Source organism: Bos javanicus, chromosome 10 (assembly GCF_032452875.1).
Source record: "Bos javanicus breed banteng chromosome 10, ARS-OSU_banteng_1.0, whole genome shotgun sequence".
NCBI classification, from domain to species: domain Eukaryota; kingdom Metazoa; phylum Chordata; class Mammalia; order Artiodactyla; family Bovidae; genus Bos; species Bos javanicus.
Genome location: NC_083877.1, coordinates 47,008,624 through 47,030,287, shown reverse-complemented (window position 1 = coordinate 47,030,287; position 21,664 = coordinate 47,008,624). Strand labels below are relative to the sequence as shown.

Sequence of the window (21,664 nt, the reverse complement as noted above, 5' to 3'; positions counted from 1 at the left end):
TCATGTCATCCTCTTTAATTTCTTTTCTCCCAGTCTGTATACCTTTTATTTCTTTCTCTTGCTTATTGTATTAGCAAGGACTCCCTGAGTGATGTTAAAGTGGTTAGAGGGAATATCCTTGCTTTTTACCTGATCTTAGTGAAAAAGCTTTAAGTTTCTCACCTTTTTAAGTATAATGTTAGCTTTAGATTTTTCATAGATAATCTTTGTGAAGTTGAGAAAATTCTTTTCTATTTTTTGTTTAGTGAGAGTTTCTATCATTAATGAGTGTTGGATTTTGTCAAATGCTGTCTCTGCATCTATTAACATGATTGCGTGATATTTTTTTAAAAACCTGTTGATGTGATAGATTACACTAATTGATTTTTGAAGAAAAAATTTTCAGTCAAGCTGATAGAGCTAGTTGATAAAGTTAATTGACAATACAGTGGGGCATCTTTCTTGAGTTGGAAAAGCTGTGCAGATATCACACTTATTAATCATCAGTTCAGTTCAGTCTCCCAGGTGTGTCTGACTCTTTGCGACCCCATGAATCGCAGCACACCAGGCCTCCCTGTCCATCACCAACTCCCGGAGTTCACTCAGACTCACAGCCATCGAGTCAGTGATGCCATCCAGCCATCTCATCCTCTGTCGTCCCCTATTCCTCCTGCCCCCAATCCCTCCCAGCATCAGAGTCTTTTCCAATGAGTCAACTCTTCACATGAGGTGGCCAAAGTACTGGAGTTTCAGCTTCAGCATCATTCCCTCCAAAGAAATCCCAGGGCTGATCTCCTTCAGAATGGACTGGTTGGATCTCCTTGCAATCCAAGGGACTCTCAAGAGTCTTCTCCAACACCACAGTTCAAAGGCATCAATTCTTTGGCGATCAGCTTTCTTCACAGTCCAACTCTCACATCCATACATGACCACAGGAAGAACCATAGCCTTGACTAGACGGACCTTTGTTGGCAAAGTAATGTCTCTGCTTTTGAATATGCTATCTAGGTTGGTCATAACTTTCCTTCCAAGGAGTAAGTGTCTTTTAATCTCATGGCTGCAGTCACCATAATCCTTGCTTATTCCAAGTTGACTATCACTTATGAAGATGACTGTCATGCTGGTAGAACCCAATTTGGGGTTTCATAAGAGGGACCCAGAAAACAGACCTGAGACTTTAGAAGACATGAGGTCTAATAGAGGTCAAGAAAACTGAGGTTCAGTTCAGGTCAGTTTGTTCAGTTGTGTCTGACTCTTTGCGACCCCATAGACTGCAGCACGCCAGGCTTCCCTGTCCTTCACCATCTCCTGCTGCTAAGTCACTTCAGTTGTGTCCAACTCTGTGTGACCCCATAGACAGCAGCCCACCAGGCTCCCCCATCCCTGGGATTCTCCAGGCAAGAATACCGGAGTGGGTTGCCATTTCCTTCTCCAATGCATGAAAGTGAAAAGTAAAAGTGAAGTCGCTCAGTCGTGTCGGACTCCTAGCGACCCCATGGACTGCAGCCTACCAGGCTCCTCCATCCATGGGATTTTCCAGGCAAGAGTACTGGAGTGGGTTGCCATTGCCTTCTCCTCACCATCTCCTGGAGCTTGCTCAAACTCATGTCCATTGAGTCAGTGATGCCATCCAACCATCTTATCCTCTGTCATCCCCTTCTCCTCCTGCTTTCAATCCTTCCCAGCATCAGGGTCTTTTCCAATGAGTCAGTTCTTCGCATCAGGTGGCCAAAGTATTGGAGCTTCAGCTTCAGCATCAGTCCTTCCAATGAATATTTAGGACTGATTTCCTTTAGGATGGACTCGTTTGATCTCCTTGCAGTCCAAGGGACTCTCAAGAGTCTTCTCCAACACCACACCTCAAAAGCATCAATTCTTCAACACTCAGCTTTCTTTATGGTCCAACTCTCACATCTGTACAGGACTGCTGGAAAAACCATAGCTTTGACTATATGGACCTTTGTCAGCAAAGTAATGTCTCTGCTCTTTAATATACTGTCTAGGTTTGTCATAGCTTTTCTTCCAAGGAGCAAGTGTGTTTTAATATCATGACTGCGGTCACCATCTGCAGTGATTTGGGAGTCTAAGAAAATAAAGTCTCTCACTGTTCCCATTGTTTCCCCATCTATTTGCTGTGAAGTGATATGACCTGATGCCATGATCTTCATTTTCTGAATGAGTTTTAAGCCAGCCTTTTCACTCTCCTCTTTCACTTTCATTCACCAACAGGCTTTTTAGTTCCTCTTCACTTTCCCAAAATATTTTTAGAGCTGAATGAAGACTTGATATCCCCCCTGCATTTCCACTCTTTCTCACTGGCCCTTCAGTCAGCTGGTGAAAATTAGCCCTCGAGAGCATGTATATTGGAGCAGGAATTCCACAGACTTGGACAGTCTCGTCACAGAAGGAGGTACTTGAGCAGCCAATCTCCAATGGCCCGAGGCTGGGTTTTTTTTGACATTGATTTCTTGTTTCTGGTACCTCTCTGGGGATATATCACAGAGAGATTTAATGAATATTATTTTTGGTCTCCATTTATTTGATGCATGACCTAGTGACTTGCATTCTGTTACTTTTTTTTTTTTTTGCTTTCTGATTATTATGTACTGCATACCTAAATCAATAAAGAGAAGAATGAAGAAATTGCTCTGTTTAACATTTCAGGAGTGATGGAGTAATGTTATCTATAAATATTTATATTTTCCTGAGAAGATGCCTTTTTCTTTTGACATTTAGACTGGCTCACAGAGATAGCCACCACTAGGGCAGGGGGCAGAGAATGAAGAGAGTTTTTCTCAGTCAACTTTATACATGCCTTTCAAGGGTGTACATGGGAAAACTCGAAAGGATTTTTCATTATAATTTTTTTTTTCTGGGGCATTGAAATATTTAGCCAACCCCTTCTCACTTGAGATAGTAACAATCAGGGGAAGCTTGGATTATAATTATGCTCCCCAAAAGCAAAATAGATGAGTTTGACTGACAATTTCCCATGTGTCCCCCAGCTTTCTTCCCATCAGCTTCCCATCCTTTTCTGGTTCTGGTCCCTCTGGCTTCCCTAATGTGTCCTTTCTCCCAGTCCTGGCTTCAGTCCTTCCTGGATTGTCATTCTGTCGTGCCTGGTCCAGCAGCCACCATAAAGTGTGGAGACCCTCAGAGCAGCCCCGAGCCCAATCCCAGTAGGTGCTCACCTACCTTTCTTGAGGAAGGTAGAAGCCTGAGAAGGAGCTTGAAGCAAAGCCATGCCTCTTTGCTTGGAAGGCCCTTGAGCATGCTTTCTGCATTTTGAAAATCCTGAAGGCAGGCAGGTGAGCACAGGGAAAGCCTAGCTCTTTTACTTGGTTTGAGTTCCTGCACCCCAGTGTAGAGAAGGTGGTTATGCTTTTTGATCAGGGTTAAGTCTTTGGTGACCAGAAAGTGGAGGGTTGATTATTATAAATGTATGTAGTTTAGAGAGTACATAAAATCTTTTTGATACATGGAGCCATGGAATTTTAAAATCAGAACCAATCCAGAGAAAGTTGAGATCCACTGAAATAATAGAGCAGACTGGAGCAGGACTCTTATGTCTGGGGCCCTTAAGACTGTCTTTGATGAGGGACCCAGAGTTAAAGGCTGTAGTCCCTTGAGGACTTGATGATAAACAATTGAATTTTCAAGAAGCCTTGCTCAGTGAATTCACTTGTGTGTCAGGATACCTTCTGTAACACAAATAACCATCTATCATTCTTTTTAAGCGTGAGAGTTTGATAGTAGTATTTTAATAGTCATATTTTTATATATGAAATGTTGGTAATGATAAAACCTGTCAGTTGCAGCTTCATTGGGAGCCATGGTGATGTAAGCCCATGAGAATAACAATGGATGATGCCATCAGGCCACCAGTAAAACACAGTAGTCACATAAGTACTGATGAGAAGTTGTTTTCTCCCCTCCTCACAGCTTTTGAGATAACCCCAGCAGCTATTTTTAGGCCTTTAATCATAAGGCCTAAAAGGGCAGAATTTTGTGAAAATAACTCAGTTGAGGGATGGACTATTTAATGGAATTGCCTGACATAAAAAGGCCTGGGGAGCTTCCTGTCTCTTTGTGGCTATCTCTGTGTCAGTCTAAATGTCAAAAGAAAAAGGCATCTTCTCAGGAAAATATAAATATTTATAGATAACATTACTCCATCACTCCTGTGTGTGTTAGTTGCTCAGTTGTATCCACCTCTTTGCAACCCCATGGAGTGTAGTCCACCAAGTTCCTCTGTCCATGGGTATTCTCTAGGCAAGAATACTGAAGTGGGTTGCCATTTCCTTATTCAGGGGGTCTTCCCAATTGAGATCCAACTCAGGCCTCCTGCATTAACAGGCGGATTCTTTACCTCTGAGCTACCAGGAAAGCCCACATCATTCAAAAAGGACACAGTGTCCTGCTGAGGACTTGTGCCACTCTGTGGGGCAGTGCTGTCCGGGGGGTCAGTTCTTGCCTGCCTGTACTATAGACCATTGCCATTCTAACTGAAGCACCCCCAGTTAAATTTCGCCTGCCAAGGACTCAGACTAATCTTAGAGCTCTTCAGGAGCCTCAAGGACTCACAACCACTTAGAGCCCTTACTCCATCCTACAGTCACTTAAACACTGAGAGGACTTTCTTGATCAGAGTGACATCAGTTCTTATTCGAGACTCATCACCCTGTATTGCTTGTTGGGACTCTCTTTGTCCATGGAGGAGCATCTGGTCTAGTAAATGGCACTCAGTGAGTCTATGTGGGTGAATAAGTGGATGAATGCTTCTTTAAGGATCGAGCATTTTGTACACCATTCAGTTGCAGTAGTTGGCTTCCTGCCATAGTGAGGAGCAGATCCAGGGCTGAAACTTGGTTGTCTCTCTTTTTAAATTAGTTCTATGTAAGATTTAAGGACTAGAGTATCCATGATGCCACCCTGCCTTGTCTAAAAATTTTCTGCATCTGAAACCTATCTGAGTCATAAAATTATCCCACAGACTACCTTTTAGGTAAGGGGGAGAAAGAATCACTCAAACAGGGTGTAGTAAGTTAATTCTTATCGAGGAGCCATTACCCTTCCTACCCTGTCCACCAGCCAAATAACTATAAATTATCTGTCTTTGCATCTCTTTTGGAGGTGGGATAACTTTTAGAATTCCACATTTTTTTAATCCAAATAGCATATTAGGTATTAATAGTAATAATAGTAGCAGCTAATACTGTGGTTAGACTTTTCCAACAACAAGATCTTTATTATTTCAAGTGAGTTTTGTGTGAACTGAGACTCGGTGTGCATTTTAACTCTGGAAACACACAGGCCCTAAATGGTGGTACTGCCATCAAAACCCATGTGTTCTAACTCCAAGACCAAATTTGTTTTCTCCATAACATGGTTTGTCTCAATATTAGTCAAGACAGTGGAGGGGATATGCTTGAATTTGGCTGAAAGATGGTTATTTTAAATCTGAAGGAACTGGCCTAATTTTTAACAGAACTATAAATTCTTTCTGATGTTTGTTCCTCTGGGATAAAAAGGAAATCATATGGAGGAATTGCCGCCGACTATTTATCAAAGAGTTCTGAAAGTCTGCCCAGTGCTGTGGATAACGCGTAATTATGGGCCCTCCAGGAGCTCATCATAGTGTGTGAAAAGTAGGCTCAGAAACAGTCATTCAGTGTTCAGTCTTTATGAAATATGTACTCATCTCCCAGGCTCTGTGCTGGGCCCTGGAGGCATGGTGGTCACTAAGTCCTGGGAGGTGAGTACAGTCTGAGAGAGGAGTAGGAGGGGGAGACAAGCTGAATCTTGACCGAAGAGTCGAATTTCCTCTGGGGTTAAAGGGTAGCTTCTCCTAACACCATCTGGAGGGCTATTTTTCTCTCTCATCTACTCAAATCCTCTCCCTTATCTACTCAGATCCTGTTCTTTGCTTAAGGCTAAGTTCACATCTCACCCTCAGCCTAATACGATTCTCAGCGGACTCTTCCCAGAGTCCTGTCTTCATCCAGTGGGTACTTCTGGTCCGCTTGTCATTGCCTGACATAAAAAGGCCTGGGGAGCTTCCTGTCTCTTTGTACACTGGATGGGATGATCTTAGAAGGAAGAGAGCCATTCCCTTTCATCAAGATTAGAGTAATTGAAAGTGTTGTTTTGTTGTAGTTGAACTTATTTAAATTCATGAAAAAGTGTATAACTAAAGGAGAAAAAGAAGTCCCACTCAAAAAATATGATTTTATCACTCCAATAAGACACATAGTTTCTCCCATATTTTTGTCTAAGAATTCCAAGTTCTACTTGTCTTCAATCATACTGTCCTTTCCACATTACAATCTAGATGTGTTGGGTGGTATTATGGCAAGGCCTTGGAGGTAGGTATGTCCAGGTTAGAGCCCCTACCCCTCTTGTGACCCCCATCCCCTGCCATCACTTGCTACTCTTGTGACTTTACACGGAACGTATCCATGTCCATGAGCCGCTGCATAGGGCAGTAGCTGCATCCGTGCCTTCCTTTGTTGTTCTTGTTTAGTTACTAAGTTGTGTCCGACTTCTTTTGCAGCCCCATGGACTCCTCTGTCCATGGGATTTTCTAAGCAAGAATACCGGGGTGGGTTTCCATTTCCTTCTCTAGAGAATCTTCCCGACCCAGGGATCAAACCTGCATCTCCTGCATTGGCAGGTGAGTTCTTTACCACTGAGCTACCCGGAAAGCCTATGCCTACCTTTACATGTTCATAAAGAAAACATGTATTTACTACACGTTAGTCAGTTTGTGTCAAAACTGTACTAATTTCCTGTATTTAGGAAAATGCTACTAGTTGAAATCTGAATTGAACCATAATTCTCTGTAAGTGTATGAGTTTGCTGAATCTGCCGTAACAAAGAAGCCACAACTAGGTGGCTTAAACAGCAGAAATTGACTGCTTCACCATTCCGAAAACTGGAAGTCCAAGATCAAGGTGTCCTTCTGAGGGCTAGAGAGGAAGGATCTTTTCCAGGCCTCTCTCCATGGCTTGTAGATGCCTGTCTCCCTGTGTGTATTCACATTAGTTTCCCTCTATCCATGTCTCTGTGTTCAAATTTTCCCTTTTTATAAGCATACCTGTTATTTTGGATTAGAGCCTGCTCTAGCAACCTCATTTTAACCTGAATTATATTTATAAATACCCCATCTCCAAATAAAGTCATATTCTGAGATTCTTAGGATTGGAACTTTAATACGTGAGTTTTAAGAATGGGGAGAGGTGGGAACACAATTTAACCCATAAACATATGTTAGGTATTGAGTTGGAGGACAGGATGAGTATCAGGTTTATAAGCCAATACTGATAGATGACAGGATTTGTATCATAATTCCTGTTGATGAAGCACTCTCACTTTCAAAGCCAGAACACACTTCAGTCCTGCCATTTCTTTAGAGATGCTTAGCCTTGGTTTCCCTCTCTCTTGACTGGTCTCTCTATTTTCTTCTGTTGTGTATCCCCCTTTAGCTTAAGTTCTGTATATGTTCTCAGAATTGTTTTCCAAATAGTCTAGGTTATAGAGAACTATAACACTATCTTACAATCATAATTTAAAATACTATGGTATGCTTACCCATGCTGTCAAGAGTTCATCATTTCATGTCATAACCCCGGGGACGTGTTTCTTTCTTTTTCATGCTCTTAATGAAGTAATATTTATGTACACAGGCTTAAAATTAGATTTAGTTTTGTCATTTGGAAATGTAATGTAAATGTAAATCTTATCCATCACTCACTGATGTAATTGGCAAGACTTTTGATTTGGCTTTATTTTATTAAGTATAGGAAAATGGTGCTCCATCATACTGCTTCGGTTTTGTTAATATCTTTCTTGTAATTCTGATTCTGTCTACCGGATGGTTTTAGAAACCTGGGCTTACAGAAAGCAGAACGTTGATATTGACCATGCACATCCATGCTATTTCATTTAGTAAAGTCTAATTATTTCTTTTGTCTGTTATTTCCACTGCTCACAATATATTTCTAAATGTGTGTTAAGCATCCATCTTTCCTCCGCCTCTTTTCTGTAAAACTAGTTCATTGCCCATGCCAGCTGTTTTCCCCCCATTCATGCCTTTTGTCTACTTTGTCTTTGGATAGAGTCCTTTGCACCCTGAGCCCTTGCTAGCCGAATCATTCTGTGCGATGGACTGCATCATAAAAATCTAAATTGATTTCTGGCTTTTCCTGTTGTTAATGCATATTCACTTAGCTAATCCATAAATCAAACCACCAATATCTGTACATTCAGATTTCATTTTTCCTTCTTACCTTAACATCTTCTGGGTTGCATTTTAAAAACATTGATGATTCCTTTAAAGAGAAACCTAGCCTAAGAAAGTCTGAAATAAAGAACAAGAGTTTCTAAATAGAAAAATCTTTTCACAGCCTTATTCATAATAGCAAAAACAGGTAGCTGATGTACACAAAAATGAAGATAGAGCAAAGTAAATCAGGATGCCTTGCATTGCAATGTTACACATCTATTTAAACAGTGTTCCTAAAAACTTTGCAATACTGTGGAAAATGATTGTGTAATTAAAATGGGGGGAGCATTGGAATGCAGAATTCCAACCTACATAAAGTTATGCATAAACAAAGAAAGGAGGTGTGTCAAAATGTTAGCAGTGCTCATCTTTGGGTAAGGCAGGGCCGACAGAAAGTCTACATTCAACCTCCCCTCGCACCTCTGTGAGCCTGTTGCTTAGGAGACATAGCCTCTTAAGCCTGATTTTCCAAGGTAAATAAGGACTCTCTCTCACTGACTAAGTCAAGTGCTTAGTTCAGTGTATGACATGTAATACTACAACCAGTAAAAAGCCAGTTGTTAGTAAAAAACAAAATACACAGCTCATGCATTGTACTACTCTTCTAACACAAGCACTGCATTTATTTTTCCCTGTTTCTCTCTGTTTTAAAAGCACACAGTTGGAGGCAGTGCCCTCAGCAGTGGCCTCTGTCAAGCCACGGAACCACTGTGTCCTGGTTGTCTTCCCTGGGTGAAGCCTAAATTCCTTAGCTTGGGGTCACGGCAAAGATTCAGTGATTATGAAAAGGGCTTGGAACCAGTGCCAGACACATAATTGCTTCTATGTTCCTTGCTATTCTCTTTGATTTAAGAAATTTAAAAAATAAATGAAGGTAAGGAATTCAGAAGAATGGGAAAGTTAGAGCAAAGATTTATGTATTTTGTAGAGAGCTGAGCTGAATGACGTCTAAGGCTGAGATTTGGGATACCACAGGCTATATTAAGTGTAACTGAAACATTGCAATTTTTAGTTATAAAACAAGGGTGATCTTGGAATGAATAACCATAGAAAATGGAGATCCTTTGGAAAATCTAGTCTCATGAGTAAATGCTGAGATTGGTACTCTGATAATATGCTGATGGACTTTGACTCTCCAGAAATGTAAATTTTAGTCACATCCCTTGGTTTGTTTCCATTCTCCACGTAAGTGCCAGATTTTTAAGTCTGGGCTCTAACACAAATGCACTGCTGATTTATGGTTAATGGATTAACATAAAGAAATAGAAATAATATGTTTTTAATACTCCTTTTTCTTCAGAATCCATCCTTGCCAAAACCACGCACTATTACCTTTTTGAATGATGGATGATGCTGGGGGTTTGTGGCCAGGAATTCATTGGTCTGAGGTCATCGGTGAAAACCCTGTCAGTGAAAGAAAATGGAGCTAGGAGTTGGGAGATTTTCCTCAGTTTCTTAAGTGAAACCAAGCATGATGGCCTGTGTTGTCACTTCACACGTGAAGTGCACACTTGGCAGCTACCTTCAGTCAGGTGTATGCTATTTTAGCATTAAATTCGGCACAAGCTTGAGAAAGATGACCTGAGGGGGAACTTGTGTGCAGTTCCTTTCATGCATTCTTCCAGGTTCAGTCAGAAACACACTGAATATATATTTTTTCCGTATCATTGTAGAAGAAAGCCCTCTCCTTTTTTCCTCCCAAGTGAAAGGTATTCTATCTGTACCCACGCCAGGGGTGTGTTCCTTTAGTGACAAAGCTTGTGTTTGTCAACATCAGCAGTAGCCTCAAGAATCCCTTTCTTAGGCTTTTACAGGCTTGTCACTAGGGTCAGAAGAAATAATAGGATGTGTTTATTCCCAGTTAGCCAAATGAATAGTAAATAATTCATAGTTCTCCTGGTCTTGACCTTCACTTTTGTTTTTCTTCTATTTTTTTTTCTTAGACCCGACCTTTCATTTCTCTGTCCTATTTCTGTAAACAGCTTCAAATCATTTGTATGAGTTAGGATATAAAAGAATTCAAAATCAGAGTTAAATGTGGAGCCTTCTAGGGACTTCCCTGGTGGTCTGGTGGCTAAGACTCTGAGCTCTCAATGCAGGGGGCCTGGGTTTGATCCCTGGTCGGGGAACTAGATTCCACATGCCACAACTAACAAGTTCTCATGCTGCAACTAAAGCTCCTGTGTGCTGCAACTGAGAGCCTGTGCAGCCAAATAAATACAGAGAAATATTTTGTTTAAATGTCGAGCTTTCTTCCTTACTTGTCAGAGGAAAGACTGATAGGTAACGTGCAAAGGGACTGAGATTCGTAGATGATTTATTCAACTGTCTTGGTGAGCATAGGTGGACTAGAGGGATTACTGGAAAACCAGCACTGCCTTCTTAGTAGTCTGATGGGAGACAGCAGTATATGCCACACACAGGCCAGGAATTCACTACCCTCCCAGACCCTCTGTCTCCATCTGTGAAATGCAAAGCAAAACCAAACTCGTTTTCCTTTGTAACCTGTTGAGCACATCATGTGAAAGGACACCTGTGAAAGTGCCATTGACTGCTCCATGCCTAACGGACACAAGCGTAGCGTCTCATGGTTGTTCCAATACGGACTCCGCACCCCACCTACCCCCCAATCCCCCTCCACCCCCCTGCCCCGAGAGGGCTACTGATGAGAATTCTGAGAGCCTAGGAGAGGAGAGGGTTTCTGCCAACTGGAAAGACTACAGTTTCTAGTTTCTGGAAAGACTAGTTTCTAAAAACAAAGCTTTTTATTTTTTAAAAAAAGATTCATTTCTTTGGCTGCGTCAGGTCTTGGTTGTATCACGCGAGGTCTTTCGCTGCAGTGCGCGGATTCTCTAGTAGTGGTGTGCGCGATCTTTCGCTGCAGTGCGCGGATTCTCTAGCGGTGGCGTGCGAGGTCTTTCGCTGCAGTGCGCGGATTCTCTAGCGGTGGCGTGCGAGGTCTTGCGCTGCAGTGCACGGATTCTCTAGCGGTGGCGTGCGAGGTCTTTCGCTGCAGTGCACAGATTCTCTAGTAGTGGTGTGCGAGGTCTTTCGCTGCAGTGCGCGGATTCTCTAGTAGTGGTGTGCAGGCTTCAGTAGCAGCTGTGGCACACGGACTCTCTAGTTGTGGTGCATAGTGCCTTGTACGGGCTTAGTTGCCCCTCTGCATGTGGCATCATAGTTCCCCGACCAGGGATCGAACCCATGTCCCCTGAATTGCAAGGCGAATTCTTAAGCACCAGACCACCAAGGAAGTCCCCTTAAAAGCAAAGCTTGATGCTGGTGAATAACCAGGAAGAATGGAGAAGCATGGTGGTGCATGTTTAGACAGATGTATACCACAAGGCGAAAATAATTGAGTTATCCGGGGATTGAAAATACATTTGTTCTGTTAAAATGAAGAGTTCTTACAATGTGAGTAGGGGTGCAAATGGGTGAATGAGGGGCCCAGACCTTTGAGCTAAGCAGTTTGAGCCTGACTACTCATATAGTTCAAAATGTTGTATGTATTAAAAATGGCCTCTAAGCAAATTAGAACTCTGTGAACAGGTAGGTGTTTGTTTTCCTTCCTTTTAGTGGGTCTTCCTGTGCTTCTCTGCTCATTGACCTTTTTCAACAGTGTCAGGTTCTGGATTGATTTGCACTAACCTATCCCTCCCTCCTCAGAATTTCCTGGTAATTAGGAATCATCTTTAATAATGAGCAGCTCTCATCTCCTTTACTTGAGAGGTTCTGAAATGTAGCTTTTTAATACAGTGATAAATGTAGGTGTCTGCTTTTACAGCAGAGTTTAACTGGACACAAATCATTATGACCAACCATGTACTTAATGATGGAGTTTCAGGTGCCAGGAGCCATCTGGGAATTGGAGGGTAATTGGAGGGATCCTCGGAGAACTCTGACCATACCATGTACATAACCAGCTCTGTTCATTGTGGTAACGTGAGGAGCTCTGCTTTGTGCTTTGCTATCAATGTGACCTTGAGAAGATTTCTTGGTCTCAAGATTATAGTGTCTTCATCTAAACATGGAAAATAATCTCAAAGATTTTTTCTCATCCTTCTGAATTTCCCATTGTAGGCATTCTTTGGTTCTCTTGGTGAAATTAAAAATGCTGACTTGTATCTCCAACCGTGCATTAAATAAACAGGTATTGAGCCTTCCTTTCTGGCAGGTACGTGAGAAGGGATCCCCAGGGATCTTCCAACTGTTGTGGATTTGGTTCTTTCTTTGTTTCTCATTTTCTAAAATGGAGAACTTCATCTTGTGAGCCATGGAGGTTAAGTTTCTGTGGTCAGTGTAAACATTTGTGGATGAATAGGAATATTTGGGTCTGCTGGGATGTTTGCCCTCTGTTCATCCTTGAGTCATGCTGTGAGTGTGAATAATTCCTAATGACTAATTTAGAAAAAACATCTGTCTTTCCATGGTGTACCTATTAATTCCACAAACATTTATCAAACATACTTGTGGGTACTGTGCTATGACCTTGAGAGGCATAGGTGGCCATAATGATATAGACACTTGTGTATGCCTGGCAGGCTCACTATATGGGGTCTGAATGTTCAAGGCGAGCCCTAAGGTACCTAACAGCCCAGGAGAACAGGTGAAGTATAAGACCCTGGCTTTTGCTTTGGAGGCACCTCTGGGTAGCTATGACTACCCAGATGGGTTCGTTCTTGTCAGATGAGCTTTCCTCCTTCCTCCCTTGCAGGAGGAGGAGGTAAGGGGTGGAGAGAAGGGGAAGCTCTTTCCAGGGCATTTCTTTGAGAGCAGAATCATTCATAGGGGATATAAATACAGATGAATGGTAGCTTTTGTATAGGCCCACATTTTATGCTAATTATGTGATGCATGCTGTTACTAAACAGAATTGTATTTTGCCTGCTGAGAGAGGAGCAGAACCACAGAGCGGGTGAGGTGCAGCAATCATAATTGGGTACAGCAGGCCTCCAGTGGGTCAGAATGGAGTCCGTGGCTGGAGGAAGAGGCTGTGATTGGTGGTTAGCTCTTATTCTTTTTCATATCCAGGACTCCATTGAGGCGTGGTGGCCTGGCCTTGTGGTCCTGCCAGCTGAGTGCCACTCCTCTACTGTCTAGCAGAGTGCAGAGCCAGTGGCACCTCATATAGGTCACTCTGGGCAGAGGACATTGATGAGCCCTAGGACATGGGCCTACTGTGGTGCCAACCCTGCTCCAGAGGGTGAGATTCTTTTCCCTTTGGGCTCTTGGTATGAGGGAATTCAACCAACATCTAAGAGCAACAGTCCAGGTACTAGCAGTTATCTGATGCACAAAAATGTTCAGCATCACAGTTCATCCCAGGATAGTTCTGCATTTCAAAAAATCATGTTATATGATTTGAATAAAGATGAACAAGTTTACTAGACAGTAAGTTCTAACTAGGCAGGAATGTCTGTCTTTGCTTCCCTAATGCCTGTAAAAGTATTATTGCTGCTGCTGCTGCTAAGTCGCTTCAGTCGTGTCCGCCATCCCTGGGATTTTCCAGGCAAAAACACTGGAGTGGGTTGCCATTTCCTTCTCCAATGCATGAAAGTGAAAGTGAAGTCGCTCAGTTGTGTCCGAGTCTTAGCGACCCCATGGACTGCAGCCCACCAGGCTCCTCCGTCCATGGGATTTTCCAGGCAAGAGTACTGGAGTGGGGTGCCATTGCCTTCTCCGAAAGTATTATTAGGTTGGTGCAAATGTAGTTGTGGTTTCAGATCGTGACTTTTAAATCATTATAACTAGGCTCAGATACATCTTTATTAATCAAAATAGGAACCATTACAGTCAACAAATTTTTGCCAATGAGAAATAAGTTTGTTTATTCCTATAGCATAAAAATTCATTTTTCAGGATTCATTGAACTCTTGGAAAGCATTTTCTGCCTCCTTCTGGTGGTGAAAGCATTTTCCCTGCAAAAAGTTGTCAAGATGCTTGAAGAAGTGGTAGTCAGTGGGCAAGAAGTCAGGTGAATATGGCAGATGAGGCAAAACTTTGTAGCCCAATCCTTTCAACTTTTGAAGCCTTTGTCGTGTGATGTGCAGTTGGGCCTTGTCATGGAGGAGAATTGGGCCCTTTCTCTTCACCAGCGCTCACTGCAGGTGTTGCAGCTTTTGGTGCATCTCATCAGTTTGCTGAGCATGCTTCTCAGATGTGAGAGTTTCACCGGGATTCAGAAAGCTGTAGTGGATCAGATTGGCAGCAGATGACCAAACAGTGACCATGACCTTTTTTGTTTGTTGTTGCAAATTTGGCTTTGGCAAGTGCTTTGGAGTTTCCTCTTGGTCCAGCCACTGAGCTCGTCATCACTGCTTGTTGCATAAAGTCCACTTTTCTTTGCACATCACAATCCAATAGAGAAATGGTGCATTGTTATTGTGTAGAATAAGAGAAGACGACACTTCAAAAGGACGATTTTTTTGATTTGCAGTCGGCTCATGAGGCACCCACTTATCAAGCTTCTTCATCTTTCTCATTTGCTTCAAATGCTGAATGACCTGTAGAATGGTCGACGTTGAGTTCTTCAACAGCTTCCCATGTAGTTGTAAGAGGATCATCTTCAATGATGACTCTCAGTTGGTCATTATCAATTTCCAATGGCTGGCCACTGCACTCTTCACTTCCAAGGCTCTCCTCTCCTTTGCAAAACTTCTTGAACCACCACCACTGCGCTGTATGTTCATTAGCAGTTTCTGGGCCAATTGTGTTGTTAATGTTGTAAGTTGTCTCCGCTGCTCTAAATCCTATTTTGAACTCAAATAAGAGAACTGCTCGAATTTACTTTCTATCTAACATCTTTTTCCTAATCTAAGATAAATATAAAATACACAGCAGCTAATAAGTCATTAGCAAAAAAGCATAAAGTGAGAAATACACATTAAAATGATGTATAACCACATTTATGAATATATTTCAATATCAAACAGCAAAGGTCACCAATGTAAAACCGTGATTACTTTTGCACCAACATCATAATATCTAGTGTATGACAGATGCAAACTAAACAATAAAGTGAAGTTTGCAGCTTAGGCCGTGACTGAACACAGTATGCTGCTTCCAGTGTTTTCCCAACTACCATGACTAATAAATAATAACAACAAACCTTGACCCAGTACTTTCTGTGTGCCTTGGACATGTATGAATTTCTTTAGTTCTCTAGCCATCTTAGAGGTACATTTATTATTGTCTCCTATTTCAGAGAGAAGACTGAGGCAGGTGGCACTTAAATGACCAGCTCAGGGTGGGAGTTGGTAAGGCAGGGGTCGGGGGCAGTGGGAGCACTTCATGGCCTTCACTTACCAGGACAGAGATCCAAGGGGTGATTGCTCATCTTGACCAATGGTGGGTGTGCTTTCAGAGAGGATGAGGTCTGGCTGAGTCAGGCTTGTTTGTCCCAGGGTGTACTGGAGCTTGGAGCTAGCCTCAAGCCAGCGCCGCTGCCATCACACTGGGCTGTTTACAGCTCTCTGGGACTGAAAAGTGTTTACTTTAAAAGGAGAGAACGTCTGCGCTTCACCACTGGTTCCATTGGCTCATCTTCCACAGTGGATGGCGCAGAAGGGTTTCTGTCTTGGTCCAGGCAACCTTCACACGCGCAGGGCCAAAATGGTCGGAATGAGAAGAGATTTTGCAAAGGAGAGTAATGAATGTTTTATGCCTTTATACCCTGTCTTTTTTTTTTTGGCTTCACCACGAAGCTTGCAAGATCTTATTTCCCCTACCAGGGCCTAGGCATTGAAAGCACCAAGTCCTCCTAACCACTGAACTGCCAGGAATTCCTATACCTGTATTTTAGCAAAAAAAAAAAAAAAGAACAGGAACATAAGGTCCAATTTTATAGCAGACATTCCGCCTGGGGCAGAAGAAGAACAAGGATAGGAACGTAGAATAGAGGTTCATCAGACTCTAACAGGACTGAAAGAAATAGCACACGTGTTCAGTTCTCTGTCTTTGTGAAGCCAAATGAGAAGAAGCAGCCTGGTCATGTCTCCCAGGCTCCCGTCCTGGAGGGCCAGGAATTAGCAGGAGGGCTAAGAATACAGAAAAGTGGACAGGAGGGTCAGTTGTTGTCAGAGTCAGTGCTGCACTGACCTGAAAACATCACAGTGGAGAGGCAAAGTCAGGTTTTATCACGTGTCATCAGAGCTGCCTAATTTTCTTTGGGCCTGAGTGGATCTATAGAGACTTCTCAGGGGTGTTGAATACATACCCATCTTTTGCTGACATCTCTAGGCTGCTTTATACTTTAAGCCTACTTTCTTTTTGTTGTAAGTCAGGACACTTTATTCCAACAAATGTCCATTCTGCACATCTGTCATGTTGAGAGTAGGGCTAGGAACTTCTCACTGCTGTGCTCCTGGCGGAATGGTGATTAAATCTCTATGCACTTTGGTTTCAAAACTTCACTGAGGGTTTTCTGTGTGTGGGATCCTCTTGCGTGTTAGTAGTAAATATGTCTTTATACAGAATTTTGTCATTTGTAAAGCATTTTATGTACATAATTTACATTAAAAAAAATATTCCCATGTAGGAAATTGTCTGTCTTGTTTCATGCTTTCATGGTTGGGAACACTGAGTCATAAGAAGAGAGAGAGCCAAGACTAGTAGAAGAAATTGGAGCCTTGTAGTTTTCAACCACTGTGCACAGCTCTTTCAGGGTGACTAATTGGATTTTTTGTATTTTTGTGTAATGTGTCCCCATGTAGTGAAACTGATGGTTTTTGCAGTGATTGTTTTTAGAGGGTAGAAAAGTTGAACACGGATCAAGTAATGAATCTGGTGTCCCTTATTCTGTTGAACATCTGTCCTAAACTAAGGAGAGTGGCCTCCATCATGAGATATCAGGATAAGGAGATGGGAAGGAGTTAGCTGAGCATCACCTGTCTGCTGGCTCCTTTCGTGGGAGTTGGTCACTTCCTGCTCTCTGGAAAGCCGAGAGAGAAGGTTCAAGGTGTCGACAGGCTGGGATTGACCCTGGTCCGCCTGCTCCCGTCCAGCACCCTTTGCTTGAACCATGGCTTACCTACTCCTACCCTCTCCTCTCACACACATGCACGCTGCAGTGTGTGGTGAGGCACCTGTCTCCAGGAAGGGCACTTAGCTATCCCGGGGCTGCCCCTTGGGCTGTAATAAGGGGGCAGCCAGGGCTATATAGATACTCTGTAAAGTGTGCAGCAAGCATGTGATGAATTGCTTCTGGATAAAGAGCCTTTAACGCATGAATGAGAGCCACTGCCTGTCCCTCCACGCCTTCCAGCAGGTCTCCATACTCTGTGTGCCAGCCCTTCTCCTCATCTGTCTCGTAAAGCTGCTGCTCTGGCCTTTCCCGCTCCTCTTACCTCCTCTTACCTCCGCTGCTAGACACCTCCAAGCTGTCCAATTCAGCTGTCCTAGCTCAGTGCCCCTCTTCCTGAACTGTGACTAGCATTTAACCCAGGTGATCGCTCCCTCCTGTGTGACACAGCTTCCTCTGCCTGCACTCCCTCTCCATACTCCTCCCTCCCCCACCACTAGGCCTTCTTGTGGTCCAGACCTCAGGTCTGTTTCCACTCTTGCTCACTCCCTAGATGATCTTTCTAACCCCAAGGATTTGACTATGATGACTTATACCTCCAGTTTTTAAAAAAAATATTTTATATGTATATGTGTGTGTGTGTATCTCTCTGTCTAGCTACCTGCCTGTGCCAGCGCTTAGTTGCAGCACGCGGGATCTTCCATCTTTGTTGCAGCATGTGGGATCTTTAGTTGTGGCATTTGAACTCTTGGCTGTGGCAGGGGGGGATCTAGTTCCCTGACCTGGGATGGAACCTGGGCACCCTCCTTGGAGAGTGTGGAGTCTTAGCCACTGGACCACCAGAGAAGTCCCGTACCTCCAGTTTTGTATTGGACTCCGCTCTACATCTCACTGAATACATCCCAAAGAAACTCATTCGTAACTTTTCACCCCAAACCTGTGCCTTCCAGCACCTTTCTCCTCCTCAGTCAATGGCTTCTTCATTTTCCCAGTTGTTTTGGATAGAGATGTTCCTTCACCGTCAATTTTTTCTTCTTCTCTTCTTGCCTTCTGCTTCCCAGTGTTCTGGGCTTCTCTCCCACGTTACTCATTGATTCTGCACCATCTGTCCTAGAGCAGCCCCCAGACCTTCATTTGCCCCTTTCTCCTTGCTGCCCTAGTTCTTCCTCCTGCTGAGCTCCCGTGTGGTCTCTTCTGCTGCTCAATTCTGCTCTCACCCCATGTCATGGCTCTGTCTTTCTATGATTGAGTCTTTCTCTGCTTGGCTGCAGAAACCATTCATTTACTCTTCAGAAAATCCAATGATTAGGCTGGGAAGAGATGCTTCATGCAGGGACACTTATATTGTACTGCTTCCTGTTCTCAGGGAATGAAAAATATTAACCATCCCATTCTCTTTGGTGTATTCATAAACAGCATCCATGAAATCATTGAGTTTCACAGTCTTTCCAACTGACAGTTACCACCAGCCATCTCATGGGGCTTTCCTGGTGGCTCAGACAGTGAAGAATGTGCCTGCAATGTGGGAGACCCAGTTTCAATCCCTGGGTTGGGAAGATCCCCTGGAGAAGGGAGTGGCTACCTACTCCGGTATCCTTACCTGGGGAATTTCTTGGACAGAGGAGCCTAGCAGGCTACAGTCCATGGGGTCACAAAGAGTCGGACACAACTGAGCCACTTTCATTTTCATGCACATGGATCTCACAGGTTCAGGAATCCCCATAGTTGTCACCAGCTGCAGGGGAAAAACTAACCCATGGAGTGGTCTGCATCACAGCAGATTTGTCAATTTATCTCTAGAGTTGTTTTTGTTGAAGTATAGTTGAGGTACAATATGATGTTAGTTTCAGCTGTACAGCATAGTGATCCAGTATTTTTGTGGATGATGCTCCATTATGGGTTGTGGGATAATGGCTGGAATTCCCTGTGCTATACAGTAGATCTTTCTTGCTTATCTATTTTATACATAGTAGTTTGTATTTGTTAGTCTCACACCCTTAATTTGTCCCTCTCCTTTTCTTTTCCCCTTTGGTAATCACATGTTTTCTTTTTCCATGAGTCTGATTCTGTTTTGCATATACATTCATTTGTATTATTTTTTAAATTCCATGTATAAGTGATACCGTACATTTTGATTTCCTCAAATTAGAGAGTTGATTCATTAAATATGCCTATAAAAAGAGTTGAGTTGAACCTTATAGGCATACAGCATTTCATAGCACCTTGTTTTACTGTGCTTTACAAATACTGTGTGTTTTTTTGTGTTTTTTTTTTATAAATCAAAGGTTTGTGGCAACACTGAGTCAAACAAGTCTATCAATGTCACCATTTTCCCAACAGTATATGCTCATTTCATATCTCTGTTTTCCATTTTGGTAATCCTAACAGTATTTCAAACTTTTTCATTATTATATTTGTGATGTGACTATTATAATTGTTTGTTTGAACTGCACCCATACATGAGACAGGGAACTTAATTGATAAGTGTGTTCTGACTACTCTACTGACCAGCCAGCTCTTTCCCTCTCCTCTGGCCTCTTCTATTCCCTGAAACACAGCAATATTGAAATTAGGCCAGTAAATAACCCTACTGTGGCCTCTAAGTGGTCAAATAAATGGAAGAGTCTCACATCTCTCACTTTAAGTCCAAAGCTAGGAGTGATTTCATTAGTGATAAAGGCCAAAACAGACCAAAAGCTAGGCCTTTTGTGCCAAGCAGTCAAGTTGTAAATGCAGAGGAAAAGTTCTCGAAGGAAATTAGAAGTGCTATAGAGAAATCCTTTGTGAAAGGAAGGGTCAGTCAGTACAGCAAAATTCACTGTCGTTTCAAGCAGTGGCCACAGCCAGACTGATCTTCAACCCTACTGGCCTCATCAGTCAGCGTTCATCAACATGACCTTCCACCAGCAAAACAATCACAACTTGCTCACAGCTCAGAGAATGGCTAGCATTTTTCAGCAATAAAATATTTCCTGATAGAGTATATGTATTTTCTTTCCAGACATAATGGTATTGTACACTTAATAGACCACATTATTGCGTAAACATGAGTTTTATATGCACGAGGAAACCAGAAAAATCCACGTGATTCACTCCATTTCAGTATCCCACTTTATCGTGGTGGTCTGGAACCAAAGCTGCAACATCTCCAAAGGGATGCCTGCATATATGGCTTTGTAAGACCACAGTATTGTAGATGGAAAGCCATCAGATATTCTGAATAATTCAGTCTAGCCAATGACCAGACTAGAGTCAATTAATTCCATTTAGGCAGATTGTCAGCAAATACTGTTGTTTGTTAAGAAGTATATCTTGATATTTCTCAAGTAAGAAATATTTTCATGTTTTCATGGACAGAATTCATGTAGAAGGTAAGCAGAGGTCAGAATGACTTTACAGTTGGACAGACCAAATGGCTGCTGCCTGAGAGTGTGTGTACATGCTGCCCATGGATACCAGAGCTTCTGTTGAAAAGTGTTCTCCATAGCCAAGTGACCAGAGTTGCTTGATATTAGGAAGCTAGTGGTCACTGAGGCTTGCTGGGAAGCAGATCGAGGCTGCCACCCCAGGCCTGGGCCTGGTCAGCCTGTTTTCCTCTCTGCCTGTGGCCACCTTGTTGCTTCTTAGGGTTTGCATTCTCAGAGGGAGCTGTGGTGCTTACTTCCTGTAGACTATCTAATGAAAGATAAGAAAGGAGTGTGAGCTTGCCACTCCTGAAGGTTTGTTATTCATGCCATTCTAGGATTCTAATAGCTTATTCGCTGTGAAGCCCCTTATTTTGGTTGCCAGAATGACAGTGAGCTGGGTAAGTCCGTGTTGGCTCCTCAGGTGCAGAGAAGTGCCTCCCTTTTGCACCCAAGGCCTGCATTGATAGAGACTGGACTGGGCTGGGTGTCGGGGGTAAGTTTGGCCAAGGAATAGAACAGGTAATTCGAATAACCTAGAAGCCATCAACTTGGAAAGTGTATTTAATGGTTGGATATAAAATGGCAAAGAAGGCTTTTGTGAAATAATTCAAACTTAGCCTAAGCACCTATCTATTTTTAAAGCCATTGAACTGGGTAAGAAGTAAAATATCCCAGGCTTTTGTCAGAATGAAAGAACAACTAAATCATCTTTTTCTCTACATTGAGACCCCTGAAGAGTGTGAAGCTGCCTGGCACACTGAGTGTTTAAAATATCTCACTCTGGCCTCATTAGTGATGGCTGTGCATTGGCCTGGCATTGATGTCCGCTCAGGATTCAGTTCTTCTATGAATTATGCAGGGCAAACAGCATAGCTCTCTTGTTGTGGGGAAATGGATGCAGAGTGGCCAGTTGCTGTCTCCTGGGGATGGGTCTGGGCCTACAAGCCAAGTCTTCTGGTACAGACGTGGTGCAGT

The 21,664-nt window shown here is 42.8% G+C and overlaps 1 protein-coding gene across 10 annotated transcripts in view; it reads left to right on the top strand.

Moving 5' to 3' along the window:
• Positions 1-21,664, top strand: part of TLN2 (talin 2) — a 495,219-nt gene that overhangs the window by 262,279 nt on the left and 211,276 nt on the right. The window lies entirely within an intron of this gene.